The sequence below is a fragment of the Pantherophis guttatus genome, chromosome 1 (assembly GCF_059756535.1).
Source record: "Pantherophis guttatus breed Tessera chromosome 1, ASM5975653v1, whole genome shotgun sequence".
In the NCBI taxonomy this organism is placed as follows: domain Eukaryota; kingdom Metazoa; phylum Chordata; class Lepidosauria; order Squamata; family Colubridae; genus Pantherophis; species Pantherophis guttatus.
Window position 1 is genome coordinate 286,914,659 of NC_142063.1, and position 19,618 is coordinate 286,934,276.

The following is a 19,618-nucleotide window of genomic DNA, read 5'->3' on the forward strand; positions in this document are numbered from 1 at the left end:
TGCCAAGAATATCACGTAGACATTGTCATGAACCTACCAGGAATCTGGTTCACCTTGAAGGAGACATTACCTTTCACATTAAATATGAAAGCATATGTGCTATTTTAGGAGTAAAAATACCTTAATTATTTTAATAAAAAAATAAATATACCCAAACTTTGTTGTGTCTCACTTTCTGATATAACTTTATTGACATTACATTACCTTCACATACTGTTCTTCTATCAGATGGTTTCACATATATATTTTTATCAACATGAAGAATCCATTTCCTTAGGTACACATGTAACATAACAGAGAAACACTCCCCCACCCAACTTGTGAAGCCCTCTGAACTGGAACAGAATTATTCCTGTGTTTTCTACAGCTCCTAATATACCATCTAGCAATTTATTTCAGTTTATTCCAGATGGGCTCTCAGCGTGGCTTAGAGTCAGGCATTATAATCAATTTAAATCAGCCAATATTTAAAAAAAACAAACAAATAACAGATTAAAATCACTAAAGTCAGGTGGACTATAGCTGCTGGAACTATGAGACGATATTAAATTCCTTTAGCTATATTAAATAAAAGTCATCATAACGACTACCTGGTTATTTACAAAGCTATTGTAGTCCAAAGACTTAAGTTTTCATCTTAGCTATGGCAACTTCTTAGAGGCATGGAGCAAATTACTTTCCACATACTTTTCCTGAAAATTGAATATAACAAAGATCTATATTATGAGGTTGATACAAGGGTGAAATGAGTTCAGGTTTGAATTAAAAGTTATGCAAGTTATGATCAAAAAGCTAGATAAGTTATGCAATTCAGATAGTGTCTCATACATATCCAGCGTTTCCATGATAGGGTCTACAAGAAACTTCTCTAACGATAGAGACTTTTGAGCAGCATGCTTTATGGGCCCCAGTGGAGGAGAGTAACCCTGTTTTTGTATCAGTTTCCTAGGTTACTAAGCAGAGATCTTTCCTACCTGGTGAAGTACCGCCTAGAACTCTTCTGCAATTCTCAGCCTACGTGACAAAAATCTAATTTCCTGACACAAACATGGCATCGTCTTATAGAATATGGTGCAATCTTTTAGCTCCACCCTGGGAAATCAATTGTGCAATTTATCTTGCATAAAGTCTCCCTTGAATCGAACTTGGCCTGTGGTAGATTACATGGTTGCATTCATGTAGTTTTCTTATCAATATTTACTGGATTCTGGGATAATATTTCTACTTCCTGAGATTTTCTGAGGGTCTCCCATTTAAGTTCTCATGAGGTCTTACCCTGTTTAGCTTTTTTTATGATCAGCTCTAGTCCAAGAATATATAGAGAAATAGGAAACAGCAAAAAACCCTTAGTAATGTTTAAGATGAAGATTTTGAGAATCTCATTCTACTCTATAAATGGCATTGATTTTTGGAAGAAGAGCTGTAAAAATATTTATGTTGGTTAAGCAGTCACAGAAGGAAATTACAGAGTTAAAAAGCTTGCATAGATTCCTTGGAATTATTGTGTGCCATGCATTGAAACTTAATAATTAGGAGATGCTTACATATGATGTCTGTCTGCATGTGGAGGTGTGTGTTTAATCATCTATCAGTGTAAAATAATAAACCATCCAATAATTAATTGATAAAGTCCAAACTTCATATTCTAATGCTATGGCTGAAGGTGGGCACTCAGCATTTGCAGACAAATGATGTGCAAAATAATTGCTTGATGAAGAAAAGAAAGATATTAACATGCAATTTCCTAGATTCCTCACAGGAATTCATCACAGTGGGTCTGAGGCTTTGGATAGGATTTACAGCAGTAATTCATCACTAATTAATGTTTTAAATTGGACTAGATGTGGGAGGGGTAAACTCTTAAGTATTTCATAACAAAGAGGTAGGATAATGGCTGACAAAAAAAGGCTATACTTCCTTTTGAGGATTTGAAGACTATGGCTTTGCAGATCAGGAAGATAAATTCTGTCTAACTTTTCATGCTGCTGTTTAGTTAATTCCTGAATATAAGGTATTGTATCCCACCAGCAATGGAATGTTAGCATGTTTCAGGGGTTCAGTTGCCTCAGAAGGAAATGTTAGGTGGCTGAGGATTTTCCTGTGAGGTATGACCGATTATCACCAAATGATGGGCTCCCCTTTACTTGAGAGGCCTCAAGGGCTAGTTCTTGAGGATTCATTGACTAGTGGAAATGAGAACTAGTTAATTAACTCAAGGGCCACAACATTGCAGCCACTTTCATCCTTCGATGCACATGTATTTAATGAGTCAAAAATAAGGAACCTCACGGTCTTTGCTGTCAAAAGGAATAACTTTTTTGCCCTTTCACTTTGGCACATGGGAATGGTTACATGGTGATGAAGTTATTGATATCGCTAGAGCTGGATCAGGGGTGAAATGCTCCCGATTCAGACCGGTTCGACCGAACCGATAGCGATGGTCGCTGGTGGTTCGGAGAACCGGTACCGATGGTAGTGCGAGGCTCTGCCCACCTGCCCAGTCGTCGTTACTTCCTGGTTTTAAACAGGAAATAACCTGTTTTTTACCCTCTGCACATGCGCAGAAGGGTTTGCGTGGTGCATGCACTTCCGAACCAGTTGGGAAGCTAAGTAGATTTCACCCCTGAGCTGGATATGTAGGGAATGGCTCTTGCAGAAGGAAGAACTACTGTTTTATGTATAAGTGTTGAAACTCCTGGCAGAATTATCTTTTGTCCTGCCTCTATCATAGTTGGATCTGGGCACTGGACTCCTCTGTGGGGCCACACCTCGAGGCCAGGGCTTTTTACTTCAGAACCAGCATTGCAATTCTACATCTGGAAGTTGAAAGGGTAGATATACTCCTAGACCTCTATTTAGGTGAGAAGTGTGACTTCAGACGCAGGCTGATCTGTCCTGCCTGCCCAGGTAAGGAGCCCTGCTTCTCACTGTAAAGCTGTAGCAAGGAGAAAGGTGACAGTGGCATAGAGGACAGGTGAGCAAGCAGCTGGAAAAAAGTAGCTGTGGCTTATGGACCATGCTTTTGAGACCAGTAGACTAAATGATCCCTTCCAGCTTTAGGATTCTATGACTATACCAAGGTTTACGGATATAAAAGGGCAGCTGATCATAACATGAAATACAATGGTATTTCCAGCACATATTGATCTCTAGGCCAGAAGAAAGTAAAACCAGCTCTCCTTCATTTCCAGCATCAGTTCTAGACCTTACTGAAGCCTTGTTCAAACATTCATCTGCATCAGTGAGGGCAAAATCGGAGCAAAGTGGATATGTCTCAGGGCCTGCCCCCAGGAAGGCGAGAAGAGCAAATGACACAATGCCTGTCATTATGTCATTGCTCAAATGATACAGACATGAAAGTTGTGTCATGATGCATATGATTTGTGACTTGTACTAGATAATGCTACCTTCCTGTGTGTGCTTTGCGCATGTTAACTCTGCCCCTCAGTTCTGCTGCACTGAGTACTGTAGCTAAATCTGAACAAATCTATATGGCTTGGAACCATATTGTCTGAAGAACCATATTTTTCCTGTCACAATTATCCAGGCCACCACAGAGTGGGGAATCAAGGAATAATGGGGAGGAACAGACTCAGGCTCAACCCATCCAAGACCGAGTGGCTGTGGTTTCCGACGTCCCGATATAGTCAGTTGGTGCCATCACTGACTATTGGGGGCAAGTCACTGGCCCCCACGGAGAGGGTTCGCAACTTAGGCGTCCTCTTGGACTCACAGCTGTCTTTAGAAGAACACTTGACGGCTGTGGCCGGGAGGTCTTTTTATCAGGTTCGCCTGATTCACCAGTTGTGTCCCTTTCTGGATCGGGACTCGTTAAATACGGTCACTCATGCCCTCGTCACTTCACGCCTGGACTACTGTAATGCTCTCTACATGGGGCTCCCCTTGAGGAGCACCCGGAGGCTCCAGCTGGTCCAGAATGCGGCCGCGCGGGTAGTTATGGGAGCAGCATGGTGCTCCCATGTGGCTCCCCTCCTGCGCGAGCTGCACTGGCTCCCTGTGGTCTTCCGGGTGCACTTCAAGGTCTTAGTTACCACCTTTAGAGCGCTCCATGGCTTAGGACCGGGGTACTTACGAGACCGCCTTCTGCCACCAATAGCCTCTCACCGCCCAGTACGCTCCCATAGAGAGGGGCTTCTCAGGGTGCCATCAGCCAAACAGTGTCGACTGGTGGCCCCTAGGGGGAGAGCCTTTTCTGTGAGGGCACCCACCATCTGGAACGAGCTCCCCCCAGAGATACAGAGGATTCCGGATCTGCGCACTTTCCGCCATGCCCTCAAAACATTCCTGTTTCAGCAGGCCGGCCTGGCCTAACTTTCCCTTTATATTGCTTTTGATTTTATTTTAAACTGGGATGTCTTGAATTATCTAGGACCAGAGTGTTTAGTATATTTTAATTGGTTTTTTTAACGTTTGTATTACATGTATTTTTATCGTTCGCTGTTCACCGCCCTGAGTCCCTCAGGAATAGGGCGGTATATAAATTTAATAAATAAATAAATAAATAAATAAATAAATAAATAAATAAATAAATAAATAAATAAATAAATATCATGGTTCCCATCTCCTAAGGAGGTACATCTGGTGGGACCCAGAAGAAAGTCCTTCTCCATGGTGGCTCCCTCTCTTTGGAACTTATCCCTGAGGAGATTAAATTGGCTCCCACTTTGGCACTGTTTTGCAAGGCCCTGAAGATCTGGTTTTGCCAACAGGCCTGGGGACCCCAGAATGGGATAGAGAGCTCATCAAGTAGCTTTTCTGATTAATTGTTGTCGCCAGGAGGGGTAAAGGTAATTGTTTTTTTTATTGTTTGTATATTGGGTTTTCATTTTTGTAAACCCCCTCCCCCAGAGTCACCCAGAGTGAGTGGGTGGCCATAAAAAATTTATTAAATAAATAAATAAATAAATAAATACATACATACATACATACATACATACATACATACATACATAAATACATACTTCCACACAAAATTCATTTGGTACAAAAGGAATCCTTTTCAGCCATATTGCACCATTCCTGGAGGAGAAGGTTAAAGGACAGTCATATTCTGGTCATAGTCGTGCATGGGAACAGTCCACACATTTTATACCAGTCCCCCATCTGTCCTAAGAAATGTGAAACTTCCAATATTTGAGAACTGTATTTTCAGCATTGGCCTCCTTAACATAATCATAGTAAGCTGGACGTTTATCACTTGCTGCACCTTACTTATTCATTCATCAGATTTATATTTGGCCTTTCATTCTTTCACTCAGGATTATGAAACTTCACAAAAAATATGAGAGAGAGAGAGAGGGACACTCCTGGGTTGCAAGCTCCTTTCTCTTTCTTAAATGATAACACATAGCTGCCTCTTAGAAGCATCACCATGGATTGTCAAGTCCAGTCACGATACAGTTTCCAAGAGTGGAAATCAGAGCATGTCACTTCGACCTAAAGGCGCCATTGTTATAATCTCAGGAGGAAATGTCCCCTGCGCAGTCATTCAGACTTAGGGACGAGGAAGCCAGGATGAAGGTAGGAAACATAAGCATTTAGCATAGCAAAGTGGGCTGACTGAAACTTCCTGGTGGGTGTTAGTAATGGGTCTCTAATTCTTCCTGTAAAAATGCTCACCTATGTGCAGGCCCCTTTGATAGGAAATCCAATAAGCATTTACAAGCTCCAGCCATGAACGAATGGGTTCATAAAGAAAGAACCAAGGATAATCAATATGCGCCTTGCAGGCATGGAGAAAGCACAGAGAGCCTTTGCTAATCACCGGCACAGCTGTTGGCATTATATTACAGGCTCTGTCTGCACCACCGGAGCAATATCCAAGCCCAGGCTGGCTTTTCACCTTGCCTGTTCAGGCCCAGATATGTATATCTCTCTTTGTAAAGACCTGGCTGTTATTTCCTTTCTTCCTTGGCATAAGAGTGGGGGTGGGGTGAGGAGTGGAGAGAAAGAAAGGAGAGGCACCTTTAATGGCAATTTACAGCAGTGATCAATAAGAAGAGAAACATACTAAGGAGGCTCTCTGGGGTGAAAGCTTACCAATAGTAACTGTGGTTTGGAGACAAGTCCAATTGCCCAGCACTGCCACTTCATAAATATCACAAAATCATGATAACTGAAGGGGGTCAGGTGAAAGCCCCTGAGGGAATTCACTGCATTGATCAGCCTTCCTTCAAAAGCAACTGTAGGTGCAATTCTCCTAGTTTTCCTCACTTAGCAAACCTGCTGAAGTAGCCAAATTGGAGAATACTTGCTGTGACTCAAGACCACCCAGTAATTTCTATAGCACCACAGGACTTGAACCTATGCCCATTCATTTTGTTTTCTTCTCCTTTAGAGAGTTTAAGCAGGGTCAAATTGCCATTTTAATCCCCCTACTTGCTGTGAAATTGGACCATCCATTCTATAGGTCTGCCCTTTCAGAGCTACCATAACCTTGCAAAGTTTATTTCAGGCCCAGCATGGCTCCCTAGGATTGAGAAAAAACAAGCTTGTAAAAACATAAAATTAGAGCCGTGAGATCTTGTTGCAGAAAGGCCATTTGTGTATGTGTGTGTGTGTGTGTGTGTGTGTGTGTGTGTGGCCCCAATCCTAAATTGCTCTAATAGGAAAAATATAGGTTCCATAGAAACCTATATTTTCTATAGGTTGTAGAAAACCAAAGCTGGCAAAGGAATGCAAGAACAGATTAAAAAGACAGTAAATGGTATCTCAATCCTGAGAAAGGAGGGTGCACGGGAAACAGAATCAAAACAATCTTGCCTTTATTCTCTATGGTAATGATCCTTTAACTGGGGGTAATTTGGGCATATTCTAGGGGGGAGTGAAACAATTTGTAATTGCCAATTTGTGAGTCAAGGATCCAGTTTGGGACTGCTGCTGCTGAGATGCTTTTGTAAAGCAACAGTTTGGTTTTTTTGTGCATGGGGGTAATGATATTATTTGAAATTGGGGAAAAGAGTAATTGGTTCAAACAAGTGAAGAACTACTACTGCATGCAATAAGAGAGGGAAGAGGAAATTCCAAAAGACTTTCAGGATTATGTTATTATACCCAGTGATGGGATTCTACCGGTTCTACTCGGTTCAGGAGAACTGGTAGCGGTAGCAGCGGGAGGCTCTGCCCACCCACCTGGATGTCATCACGGATGCTCTGCGCATGTGCAGAGGTGATGTGCATGCTCACATTTGCCAACCAGTAGTGAAGGTAAGTGAATACCACTACTGAATATACCTATAGGTAATAAGTAGAATTCTAGCACCGGTAGCCTTTCTTTAATGGACACTCAGTTAGTGTCTCTTCAAAGTTACAACAGACCTCCCCAGACCTACTTACAACCTGGTTCCAGAGTTCTTATGACTGTACCACCCCCCACCCCAGTCACATGATCGTAATTTAGGTGCTTGGCAACTGGGTCATATTTACTGCTGTTTACAATGTCCTGCGATCACATGACTGCAATTTTCAGTGTTTCTTGACATTTTTTAGCATTCACTCCCATTTTCCAGAAAAAAAAAAAACCCATTGGAGAAAACAGGTTTGCTTAACAACTGTGGCATTTACTTAACAACAACAGTGTTTGCTTATAATCAGGTACAGTCATGTGGTGGTCTGCTTAAAGACTGCTACGACTTACAATCATAATTCTGGGCTCAGTTATGGTTGTAAGTCAGAACTCGTAGTTCTTATGATGTCTATTGGCTGATGTGGTCTACTTGAAGAGCTGGCAATAGATTTGAAGATTCTGCTTTTCCCATATAAAGATTCTCTGATGGGGATGTGGGAAAGACTTGCATTTCAGTTCCTATCCCACCTCCCCCAATGAAAAGGTAATTGGGGTCAACTTAATTAACCCACAGTGAGTCTGAGGAACCAAGACAATTAAGAGCTAATAGTGAGGGGAGAGAGAGAGATTTGAGGGAATGGATTCTCAAGTCTTATTCTGAAATTGATAGAAATTAATATTTCTGTATAACATAACTGCTAAATTACAACTGTCAACCAGGGCAGGTGCTTCATGTTCACCCATAATTTCCAGAAACTTAATTTAAACACGATGGACCATGCTGCATTTAATAGATTATCCAAACTGTTGTACAGGGGGCCTGTTTCATGTAGTCAAGACATGTTTGTTAATTGATTGCATTTAAAATAATAACAGAAAAAGAAAAGAAACAAAGCACAAAGATAATTATAATTCATATATATATATATAGTCTCAAAAATAATGCATAAAAATCAGGGGTGAAATCCAAATTTTTCCCCTACCGGTTCTGTGGGCGTGGTTTCATGGCCATGGCAGGGGAAGGATATTGCAAAATCTCCATTCCCACCCCACTCTTGGGCCAGCCAGAGGTGGTATTTGCCAGTTCTCCAAACTACTCAAAATTCTCCAGAACCTGTTAGAACCTGCTGGACTTCACCCCTGATAAAAATGCTTAAAATGTTAAAAATGCAAGAGAAAAAAGAAAGTAACGTATCATTATAACAGTTATCGGTTACAATTCTAGATATATATTTATCTAATGTAAATATTCAAGTATGTATATATTAATTTCTAATACACTTATATATAACTATTGCTCTTTTTTAACCTACTGTGTTTTGTATAAAACAAGTTTCATATTTCATTATATCTGTCCATACAAAGTCTACATCTATAGGCAGTCTGCTCATAAGTGACAAATGTAATCAGGTCTTCAATTCATTGAGTAAATGGAGCTATACATTATTTTTTTTTCCAATTCTGCAATATCAGTCATTTGGTCATAGTAAGGGAAAGGGGGAATCCATTAGTTTCCCAGTTGTAAGATTCTATGTACTAGGTATGTAATTCAAGAGAATATTATCCTCTGAAAAGTTCAGCTTTTGATCTGCATGAGGAATATGGTGTTCTGGAGAAACCCAGATACATCCTATTGTTATGACTGGGAGAACCATCAAATCAACATTTGGGAAAGGGTTTTATTTCCTCAACTTAAACATGGTCCTCTAAGACCTTGATTACATTCGGAATCAAAGTTAGAGGTAAGATGAATTCTTCCATAATTATTTCTGTTTGTCATTTTTTTTCAAAAAGCAAACAGTATGCCCTTAAATTGATTAAACTTTAACAGATATCCTCTTTATTCCAAATTCTTTCCTTCCACTGTGTGTCCAGATAAGCAATACATAAGTAATAACTAGCAGTCACCAGTCCTCAAATTCCATAATACACATTTAAGTATCTTATACTTGTCATGGGCCATTAAAAAAGGTTTAACCTTTAATTGTATAAAAGACCGAACATGATGATACTGTTATAACGATAAGCAAGAAATGACTTTTTAATTTGTGTGTGTGTGTACCTGTATGAGAGAAAAGAGCATTTATTTCTCAACCCATGACTGATCTAAGTAGAATGAGCTTATTGCGGATTCTGAAATCTGTAACACTCTAAGAAATTGCACTCTGCAACAATAGTTGGGACTGCTAATGTAGTAACGTAGAGGAAAAAATTGCTTGCAGTCAATTGGTATGGAATCCCAGCTTGTGAAAGTGCTTCTAACCTCTGCAGGAGGACAGGGAAAATAAAAATGTCTGATTAGGAGCAGCTTATCAAGGTGAAGGTGGATAAGGCAGCAGTTCCATTTATTCCTCATTCCAATCGACGGAGCTATAATACTAGGCTTGGCGAAAACTGGCTGAGGAAAATCTGTGCCCAGTTAGAGTTGGTTGGGCTGCATATTATTGTATATAACATAATATAGAATAATATATAATTATGGGCCACTCCCATACTTGGAAGAAAAGGAAGAAATAGTCAGGAAAAGAGACCGAGAAAGATATGACACAGGTAGGCAACACTTACAAATATAAATTAAGTTTCTTTGTCTATTTTGTTCTTAATACAAAGTCTTCCATGGACTTACAGGGAGTTCTGGGGAAACCTCTTGAGACCAGTTTATAAAAATCCAAACAAAATCCTCAAGAGTTTGATACCATTAGATATTTCATATATTTGGAAGTTCAGGTCCAAACTATATCCCAAAATTACATTACAGCCAAAGAATGTGACCATGTCCCCACCAGTTTATTACATGTCTGTTGGTCTCTGACATATTAAAAAAAAAACACTCTTATGTTTTCTTGGACCTCCGTGGGAAGTCCATGTTTGAATGCTCGTTTTAGAAGGAGCAAAAAACAAAAAAACAAACAAAAAATCCAACATCATAATATATGCTGTGCTTTTGATGTCATACAGAATCCTAACACGTTAGGAATTCTATGAGAAATGCATCTCCAAAGGAGATCAAGAAAACCTTTCTTACAGCTGAGATAAAGAAAAATGGCAAAGAAATCTCCAAATCATTGCAGGCTTAATGTCCAGGATTGGAATGAGTGAGTAGAAAAATGCCAAGACTCAAAAATATTGCTTACGGATTTCATTTGGGCTTGTGGTACTTCTACTTACCACCTTACTACAGAGGGAGAAGTAGCAGATAGTGGAGAAAGAATTTTTAAAACAGAAATGGCAATGTTGTTATGGTTGGACATTATTACAGTATTACAAATACTGCTTATTTTCTGTTTTTTTTTTTAATTATTAAAAAAGAATGTGGGGGAGGGAGTGACTGTGCATTTCCTCTATTTTTGAACTACAGTTCCAGCTTTCTTGACTCATGTCCATGTGTGCTGGGGGCTTCTGGGGGCTGCATTTCAGCAACATCTGGCGTGCCTAGATGCCTCCATCACTCTTTTAGTGGATGACATAAATACCACTATGTTTGACTGGAATATCTGAGAGAAAAAGCTAAAAAAATACCCCAGTTTTTAAAAACTGTTCAGTCCTCTTTCAAAACATACAGGAGCCAAAATCAAACTTTGAAATCACTATTAAGCCTGTGGCCATACATAGAAGGAGCTTCATCAACAGCGCCGTCATCAGCGCTTTGCAAAGCTGAGCCCAGGCAATAATTATCCACCAACATCTCCTTATGAATTAGAATCAGTTTTGTGTGGAAGCTTTTTTTTTTTTTTTTTGGCAAGATAAGTAGTGATGGGGAGAGGCTTATTTTCATGTATGCAACCTTCAGGCAATTTCCATATAAAAATCCTGAACATTGCTTCCATGTATTTAGCTCTGGCTGGTAGTGATGATGCTGGGATTATTGTATGAATTTGGCAACAGAATTGGCTGTTTACGATGTTGGGACAACTTTAATTTCTAGCATAAGAATTGCTAGGGAGGAACAGTTTTCAGCAACAGAGAAAAGAATCTATCATTATCATTTAAAAAAAAATAAAAGCTCTCCATTATTTGACAATGCTTTTAGGAATGGGATTTATGTTTAGATTTATTTAGGTAGTAGTAGATTTTGGCCAATAACCATCGTTACTAACTTTTCTCCAGTTTGACCTGTATAGTATTATTGATGGCCTTCTTCAACTGGATGGCAGAATTCTAAGCTAGCTCTTTTCATCCTCTTCAGAGGCACAGAATATAAAGTTGTTTGCTGCAGATCCACTGGTAAGCTTGAGTCAAATTTAATTTGCAACCCTTCCCCTTCAATGTTTTTTTGCCACTAGTTTCTTGGTGAGCTGCCCAAGCAAAATAAAATAGGATGACCTTGACATCCAGAGGCAGTCATGGCTGGGACCTAATAGAACACATTAACTCACATCAGGAAGGGAAAATAACAGGCAGCTGAAATAAAAATCCAACTAGAGATGCAGTATCTGTCTCCCACCTTGGGGAATATTACTACTCAGACAAGTTAAAAACATAAGAACAACTCTGCTGAGTCAGACCAAGACCATCTTACTCTAACATTTTATATCTCACTGGCCAAACTTTTGCAAGCAGGAAGTGGAGACATACCCCTTCCCCCTTGCCCTGCACCCCCTTTCCTTGCAACTGGGTTCATGGTGGCATTGCTGCTCCCAGCCCAGAGGGAACCCTGAGTTTTCAAGATCAATAATTTTGGACAAACATATCTTCCTGATACATATCCAAAAACCTTTCTGAAACTGTCCAAGTTAGTGGCTTTTGCCGCATCTTATAATGAAGTTTGTGGGTTAATTATGCAATTAATTATGGATTAATTATGGGAAGAAATGCTTCACTTGTCTATTTAAATATCTTTCCACTCAATTGCATTGGAAAGCCCTAGTCCTAATATTTAAAGAAAGTGAAAAAAATATTTCTCTTGTGCCTTGCATAATTTTATACATCTCAGTCATATAATTTTATATACCTCAGTCATATAATTTTATACATTTTAAAATTTTATAAATTTTATTATAAATATATATATATATATATATATATATATATATATATATATATATATATATATATATATATATATATATATAATTAATATACATATTATACACACACAAATATAATTTTATTTATAATTTTATATAATTTTATGTATAATTTATACATAATTTTATACACCCTTGGTCATTTCTTTTGTCTAAGCAAAAGAGTTCTAAACATGTTATATTTTTTCTCAGGGAGAAAGTATTACAGCCCCCAATCATTTTGGTTCTTGGCACATTTTTCAGCTACTGTATTATATCCTTTTTCAAGAATGTCAATCTGAATTGCATTTCAGATGCAAATGTATGATAGATTTGTGTAAGAATGTTACACAAGAGCATGAGGGCATTTTTACTTTCAATCTATTTCCTAATAATCCCTAGCATAGGATTTGCGTTTTTTATAGTTGCTGTACTGAGTTCTCTCTCTCTCTCTCTCTCTCACACACACACACACACACACACACACACACACACACACACACGTTGGCAAGGTGGTGATTGAGAGTGCCACTATTTTGTGTTTGTGATAGACAGTGTATATTAGGTGATTGAAGATTAGATAATGGAACAAAAGTAGAAGTGAGAGATTGTTGGGTAAAGGAAGTCTGGGAATAAGAGAAACTGATTTGGAAGAATGATGGAATTGGATTATGGTTAATGGAGTTTGGTGAGTTACAGAGATAACATGTTGGAAGAGGTGAATTGTGAGTGTTTTGCTGTTTGTGAGAAGTGATCTCACACAGTGGAACTAGTAGTTAAGATTGCTTCCTAATTGAGATGTGTGTAGTTCATATCAGAACAATCAGCTTTTAGGCAATCCAATAGAGTACCCAATAAAATTATTGGAAGATCAATCATTTGAAGAGACAACTGGCATTGTGTCCAGAAAACAGACTGTGGCAGAATTCCTGGATTCCTGGAATGTTAGACCACTTTTGAGAGATGCTGCTGAGAACAACAAGCCATGTGTGTGTTAACCACTTGGAAGATAGCTTGGGATGAACTAATGCGCTGTATAGAATCATTCTCCCAGGGCCAGAAGAGAAAGCCAAAGGTAGCAGCTGAGATGGATTTGTGGAAAAAAGACAGAGGCTGGCCTAGAGCAGCAGAAGTTCTTGCCTTCCTTTTCACCTAAGGAAATACTGCAAAACCTCTCATGCATCCCATTGGCATGATGTAGTAAAAATAAACATCTGGGGATTAGTACTGCTGGGTTGCAGGAAGGAAAAGCAAATTCCTGCAGAGGATTCCCAGGAGAAGAGTTATAAAGAATAGAAAGGTATCAGAATCTAGTGAGAAAGACCTTGGGACTTACACGGGAGGCAACTTTTCAGCTCTGGTCTGTGTGGTCAGATTTTCAAGCATGAATCCATATGATATATGCATATTGATTTGTGCTACAGTGGTGGAACAATGGTATTGACTTTTAATTTCAGAGAAAACCTGGAATATGAACATAAGAAATAAATAATAAAAGTAAAAATGAATACCTGGGCTTTTGAGATTTTTCATTACATTGAATTAGATTTTCATTGATATGGGGCTTGTGCTTTTAATCATTCCCTGTTCCTCCTCATGGCAGATGAAACTGAATAACATAACAAATGTATTTCATTTGTATAATTTGTTTGGGTTACAAGTAAACCCAAATAAAGCCTTGGTGGAGCAGCAGACTAAAGTGCTGTTAAGTAACACCAGCTGCCTGCAATTACTGCAAGTTCAAATCTCACCAGGCTCAAGGTTGACTCAGCCTTCCATCCTTTCGAGGTAGGTAAAATGAGGACCTGGATTGTGGGGGCAATAAACTGACTTTGTATAAAAAGAACACCGCTTGGGGGGGGGTGTCGAAAGCCCTACTAAGCAGGTATATACAAAAGTATGAAGGCTATTGCTTAACGCATTGTAAGCCGCCCTGAGTCTCCGGAGAAGGGCAGCATATAAATCAAACCAATAAATAAATAAATAAATAAACCATTTTCTTTTCTGATGCCCAACAAGTATGACCTTGGTGCAGTTTCTGATTTTTTGTATAAAATCCTGCTTTGGGGGGATTCGGGCCCAGATGTTGCAGGATTTGAGAGTGTATTTCAGTTGGAGTGAACAACTGGAATGAGAAACAAAAACAATCACTGTAAAAAGATGACGCTTGTCCCAATTAAGCAGCTGCTTAATATTTTCCTCATTTTCCTCATGCCCTTTCTTAATGTTTCTGCCTTTTCAACCCAGATCTCTCTCTGTTTTCCTCTTATTGCTCTGTCTCCCAGTCTTTAGCCCCTCTCTATGTCCTGACTCTTTTTCCTTTAATCTTAATGGTATCCCAAAGCCTTATTTATTTTCCAGCTAAGACTGGAAAGCAGCATTTGGACATGAACTGCCAATAGAAGCATTAAACTAGAAGCAAAGTGGAGCGGGGGTGGGGTGGGGGGCTATGAGGCTGTAAACAAAAGGAACCCATTATTAAGGGCAGCTGGTGAAGAGCAGGTCCATTCTAAGTGGCTCTTTATCACCGCGAGTAGAGAGCATCCTCCTTCCTGAATGTGAATCACAGTCCATTTGCAAAATAGGTTCCATTTAGCCAGCCCTATTTACTGTCCTGGTAAATGTTGATGTGAACCCTTGCTGGCTCTTGTGTACCCAGGTTCTTCCCCGCCCCAATACAAATTTATTAATAGCAGCGCTTGAAATTTGCAATGAAAACCATTCTCCCTCCTTTCCTTTGTCAGAGGATTGAAACAGAAATCAGAAAAACAATCTCAAGCAAAAGTTGGGAAGTCTTGAGAGGCTGCATAGTATACATTCATCACCAGAAGGTTCCAAACTTCTGCTTGGTTTGTTCCACTAATGAGATGGGTGATAGTTTACACTGTAGGAAGGAATTGCTCAGTAGAAGGCAAGAATCTCATCTCTCCCCTTCCCCAGTTTATTTCTAGCCTTTTTAATCATATATTTGTTTGAGTTGATTGCTAGCATTCTGTAATATTTTTCTCTCGTTGTTTCAGAATAAGGTAAACCATTTCCCCCTCAACGTAAGACATGGCAGCACCTAGAGGGGATAGGGAAGACCCTCAATTGTTCCTTCTACTTGCAATCATTCATTGGCTGTGAAATTTAAGCTAGAGAGAAGAACATTGGATTGAGACCAGGGGTGAAATGCTCCCGGATCGGACCGGATCGCCCGATCCGGTAGCGATCTTGGCCGTTGGTTCAGCAATCCGATAGCGATGGCGAAGCAAAGCTCCACCCACCCACCCGGGTGTCATTACTTCCTGGTTTTAACCAGGAAGTAATGTGTTTTTTTACCTTCTGCGCAGAAGGTTTTGCGCATGCGCAGAAGGTTTGTGCGTGTACATGACGCGCGCGGCACGTGCACTTCCGAAGCGGTAAGGAAGGTAAATAGATTTCACTCCTGGTTGAGACTCCATGGTGTTGGAGATGGCAGGGAAAAAGTTGTGCAGCTGGATAAATGAGAAGGTCAAGGTAAGGAATCCCTGCAGATTTTACTTTGCTAGTCATTGCCGACTATAGGAGGTGGTGTTCATTTCCATTTCAAGGCCATTGAGCCAGTACTGTCCAAAGACATTTCTGCAGTCATGTGACCAGTATGACATCACAAAGTGGTATCTATTTATCTACTTGCATTTCCATACTTTTGAACTATTAGGTTGGCAGGAGCTGGGACAAGGATGGGAGCTTACCCCCTCCTGTGGCACTGAGGTCTCAAACCAGGGCTACCATCTTTCCAGCCAAGAAGCCCAATGTCTTAATTGCTGAGCCACCATGCCACCCCAGATCAGAAAGAGTAGCTTTTTAAAAAAAACTGTAGTTTGAATTTAAATTCAATTCAATGAAGAGGCTTAGAGACTACAACTGGGAGTCCATAATGCATAGTTTGAATTTAAGGTGAGTATTAGTAATCCATGATGGTTAACAGTAGGTATAAGCTGTGTGACTTGGTTGTTTAGTAACAGAGACATTCTGCAAGAACAGAAAAAAGAGTATATTTAAACCTAGACATATTTATTCCAAACTATACACAGTAGACTATACATTCAGGAAATAACTCCTAGGTGCTAAGTAACAAACTTTCATTGTTGTTTCAGCAAAGATCTAAAGTCAACTGGAAGTAAGAGTGAATATGTTCTGAACAGGAGTGCTAAATTCTGGATAAATGTTCTAAGAGATCTGAGTATTGATTAGCAAGGAAGGGTTATTTCAAAACACATAGACAGGACAGTGGAAATTTTCCTGAACTCTATGGAATCCAAAATCAGAAGAATAACAATTCTATGGAATGATTCTTGTTTAGAGACCTTCAGCATTGTGGAACATATCTCACTTCAAATGCTAAATCCTGAGATAGCCCAATCAAGGAAATTCTACTTAATGCCTGAATCAGATTCTAATATTTTGTTGTCTATACAAATGAGTCTCTTCTCATCTCATCATGGCTGCTGATTTTTAAATTGTTATGGCACTATTAACTGACAGTAGTTCTGACCATTCAGTAGCTTCTCAGTATGGAAACAGGCTTAATATATCAGAAAGGAAAAGAGCTGTGACCCCATGCCCCAAATCATTCATCCAACTAACTATTGTGTGATAAGCTCATGAGTGGTAAATATGTCAATTAACATTACAATCAGAGCTATTAACCTTTGATTCATTAAATGCTGGGATTCCACAGTGTAAGGCTAGTTTCTTAATTAACCTGCAGTTAGGGGTGAAGCCAAAGCAAATTGTGAAACAGATCCTTTTCACTGTTAAACTCCAAAAGGAATGAATTGGAGTAACGAACAAGGGTAAAACACACACTTCCTTTTGATTAAGGCGTCAGGCTAGAAACTGGGAGTCTCTGAGTTCCAGTTCTGTCTTAGGCACAAAACCAGCTGGGTGACCTTGCACTACTCACTATCGCTCAGCCCTAGGAAGGAGGCAATGGGAAATCACTTCTGAAAAACCTTGCCAAGATAACTCCAGGGGCTTATCCAGGCAGTCTTTGTGATTTGAGTGGAAGAAAACACACACTTCCTGTTATTGCATTTTTATTGTTCCATCCTATCTCAAGAGAATGCATAGGAATCTCAATGTTGAGGCTTGTTTAGACAGTGCATAGATTAGGGATAGAGGAGAAACAGAGAAAATAAGAGGAAGCCAGAGAGTTTGTCCATAGAGTTAGTCATGTTTGCATAACATGCTAACCCAAAGTCTGCTTCATTATGGCTTATTGAACTTCCATTCCCCCCCACACACCCTATTCAATCAGAACTGAAGAAAGCTTCTTGGATGAGAAGTGAAAGGTCTTCAAGGAAAAAACAAAGAAAGTCCACTTGCTTTTTTGGGAAAAGCACCTTTGTGACAACCATGATGGCCGAGAATCTCCATAGAAAAGGAATAGGATTGTTTGAAGCCTTGAATGGGTAACTGGATTTGAAGGACATTTGACTGAATCACCACTTCGAATCGAATTTTCAAATCAGATCTTCCAATCTCTTCTAAACATCAAATTTGGTTTGGATGCTTGGAAAAATTAGGGAGAAAAAAGGTTCAAGATTTGATGCACTTCTTGGCTTTACAGAGCTTCAAATAGGGTTGCTGCTTTTCTCACCTGCAGAGACAAAATTGAGGGAGGTGCTCAGTGGAGTGATGGGCTCCCTAATACTAATGAGCAGCTGGTTAATAAGTATTTACTCCTTCTGCAAAGCCTGCCTAGCACAGTGCTTGTGGCAGATGCTTCCATTCTTTGATTAGGTTTTATATTTAGAGAAGTTGACTTAAAGGAGGAGAGAAAAGGAGACTCAGTTTTCATTGCTCAATGTGTTTGAGACAATTGGCTTGTTGTCAGTCTACTGTGCATGTATGTACCTTCTATTTATTTATATCATATAGTATTATATAGCCCAGGGGTCTGCAACCTTAAACACTCGAAGAGTCATTTGGACCTGTTTCCCACAGAAAAGAAAACACTGGGAGCCACAAAAACCTTCCCGTGCCTGACTTATTTCTTGAGCGGCCACAAAACTAGCATATGTAGTTGAATTAAATGTTCTGTTTTCTTCTGGAACTTTTCTTTTCTTGGATTTATCCATGGTTGGCCTACCAAGGCTGAAAAGCTCAATAAATCGCATGCTGGTGGGTGTCGCACATTGGCGATTGTGACGCATATTTTAGTAACAAGGAGCCACAGCAGAGGGATGAAGAGCCACACGTGGCTCCAGAGCCGCAGGTTGCTGACCCCTGATATAGCCTATAGGGATATTACGCTTCTCAGACTTTTTTTAAAAAAATTGTTGAACAAGCAGCACACAACAGATTATTCCAAGAAGAGTCCAACCATGCTAAAATCCTATCATCTCTATCCTATCAAAAATGAGTGGCCTGACAGATTTTGTGAGCACAATTAACCAGTGGAACAGCTTGCCTCTAGAAATTGTGGGCACTCCATCACTGGATGTTTTTAAGAAGAGTCTAGACCAGTGATGGCTAACCTTTTCCGGACTGAGTGCCCAAAGCGTGTGCATGCGCCCAAACCCCCAAAATGCAATGTGCATGTGTGCCCCCCCACATTTGCCCCACCCCCAGAGCATGACGCGTGCCCCCACATGCACCCTGCCCCCCACGCATGTGCAGCAGACGACCAGCTGGCCAGCGGGAGGAGCATTCACATGCACGGTGGAGCTGAACTGGGGCGATGGCTTGCGTGCCCACAGAGAGCGCGCTGTGTGCCACCTGTGGCATGTGTGTCATAGGTTTATCATCATGGGTCACTTATCTGAAATAGTATAGGTTCTCCTGCTTGAGCAGGTGGCTGGACTAGAAGATCTCCAAAGACTCTTCTCTTCTCTTCTCTTCTCTTCTCTTCTCTTCTCTTCTCTTCTCTTCTCTTCTCTTCTCTTCTCTTCTCTTCTCTTCTCTTCTCTTCTCTTCTTTGTAATGTTTTGTAAGAACTTTAGAATAACTTTTGAGAGTTTTGATGTTTAAATTAAACACTGCCTACATTCATGTTAGCCCTGAGAGGTAATGCAGAAAACTACAACCAGGAGTACTAGCACTATTCTTTATTGTTACATCAACAAAATCTTGCAAGGCTAAAAAGTATTTCTCCCCTCCTTTCTTTTTATTCCCTGGAAAACTAGGAAGGTCCCTCTTGAACTGCTTCCCAAGGCCTCCCTCCTTCCATGGGCTGAAATATCTTCCACGTGCCAGTTTTCCTGTCTGCAGCTCACCCTCCTGTCTCCCAAGTTCATTTCTACATACATACAATTCAGCAACTTCTGGATAGGCATTT

At 40.0% G+C, this 19,618-nt stretch overlaps 1 long non-coding RNA gene across 1 annotated transcript; it reads left to right on the forward strand.

The window, feature by feature from the left end:
- The first annotated feature begins 15,987 nt into the window (after positions 1-15,987).
- LOC117671829 (uncharacterized) lies at positions 15,988-17,017 on the forward strand. Its single transcript, XR_004593019.3, has 2 exons — positions 15,988-16,233; positions 16,434-17,017. It is a non-coding gene; the product is annotated as an uncharacterized LOC117671829 (long non-coding RNA).
- The last annotated feature ends 2,601 nt before the right edge of the window (positions 17,018-19,618 follow it).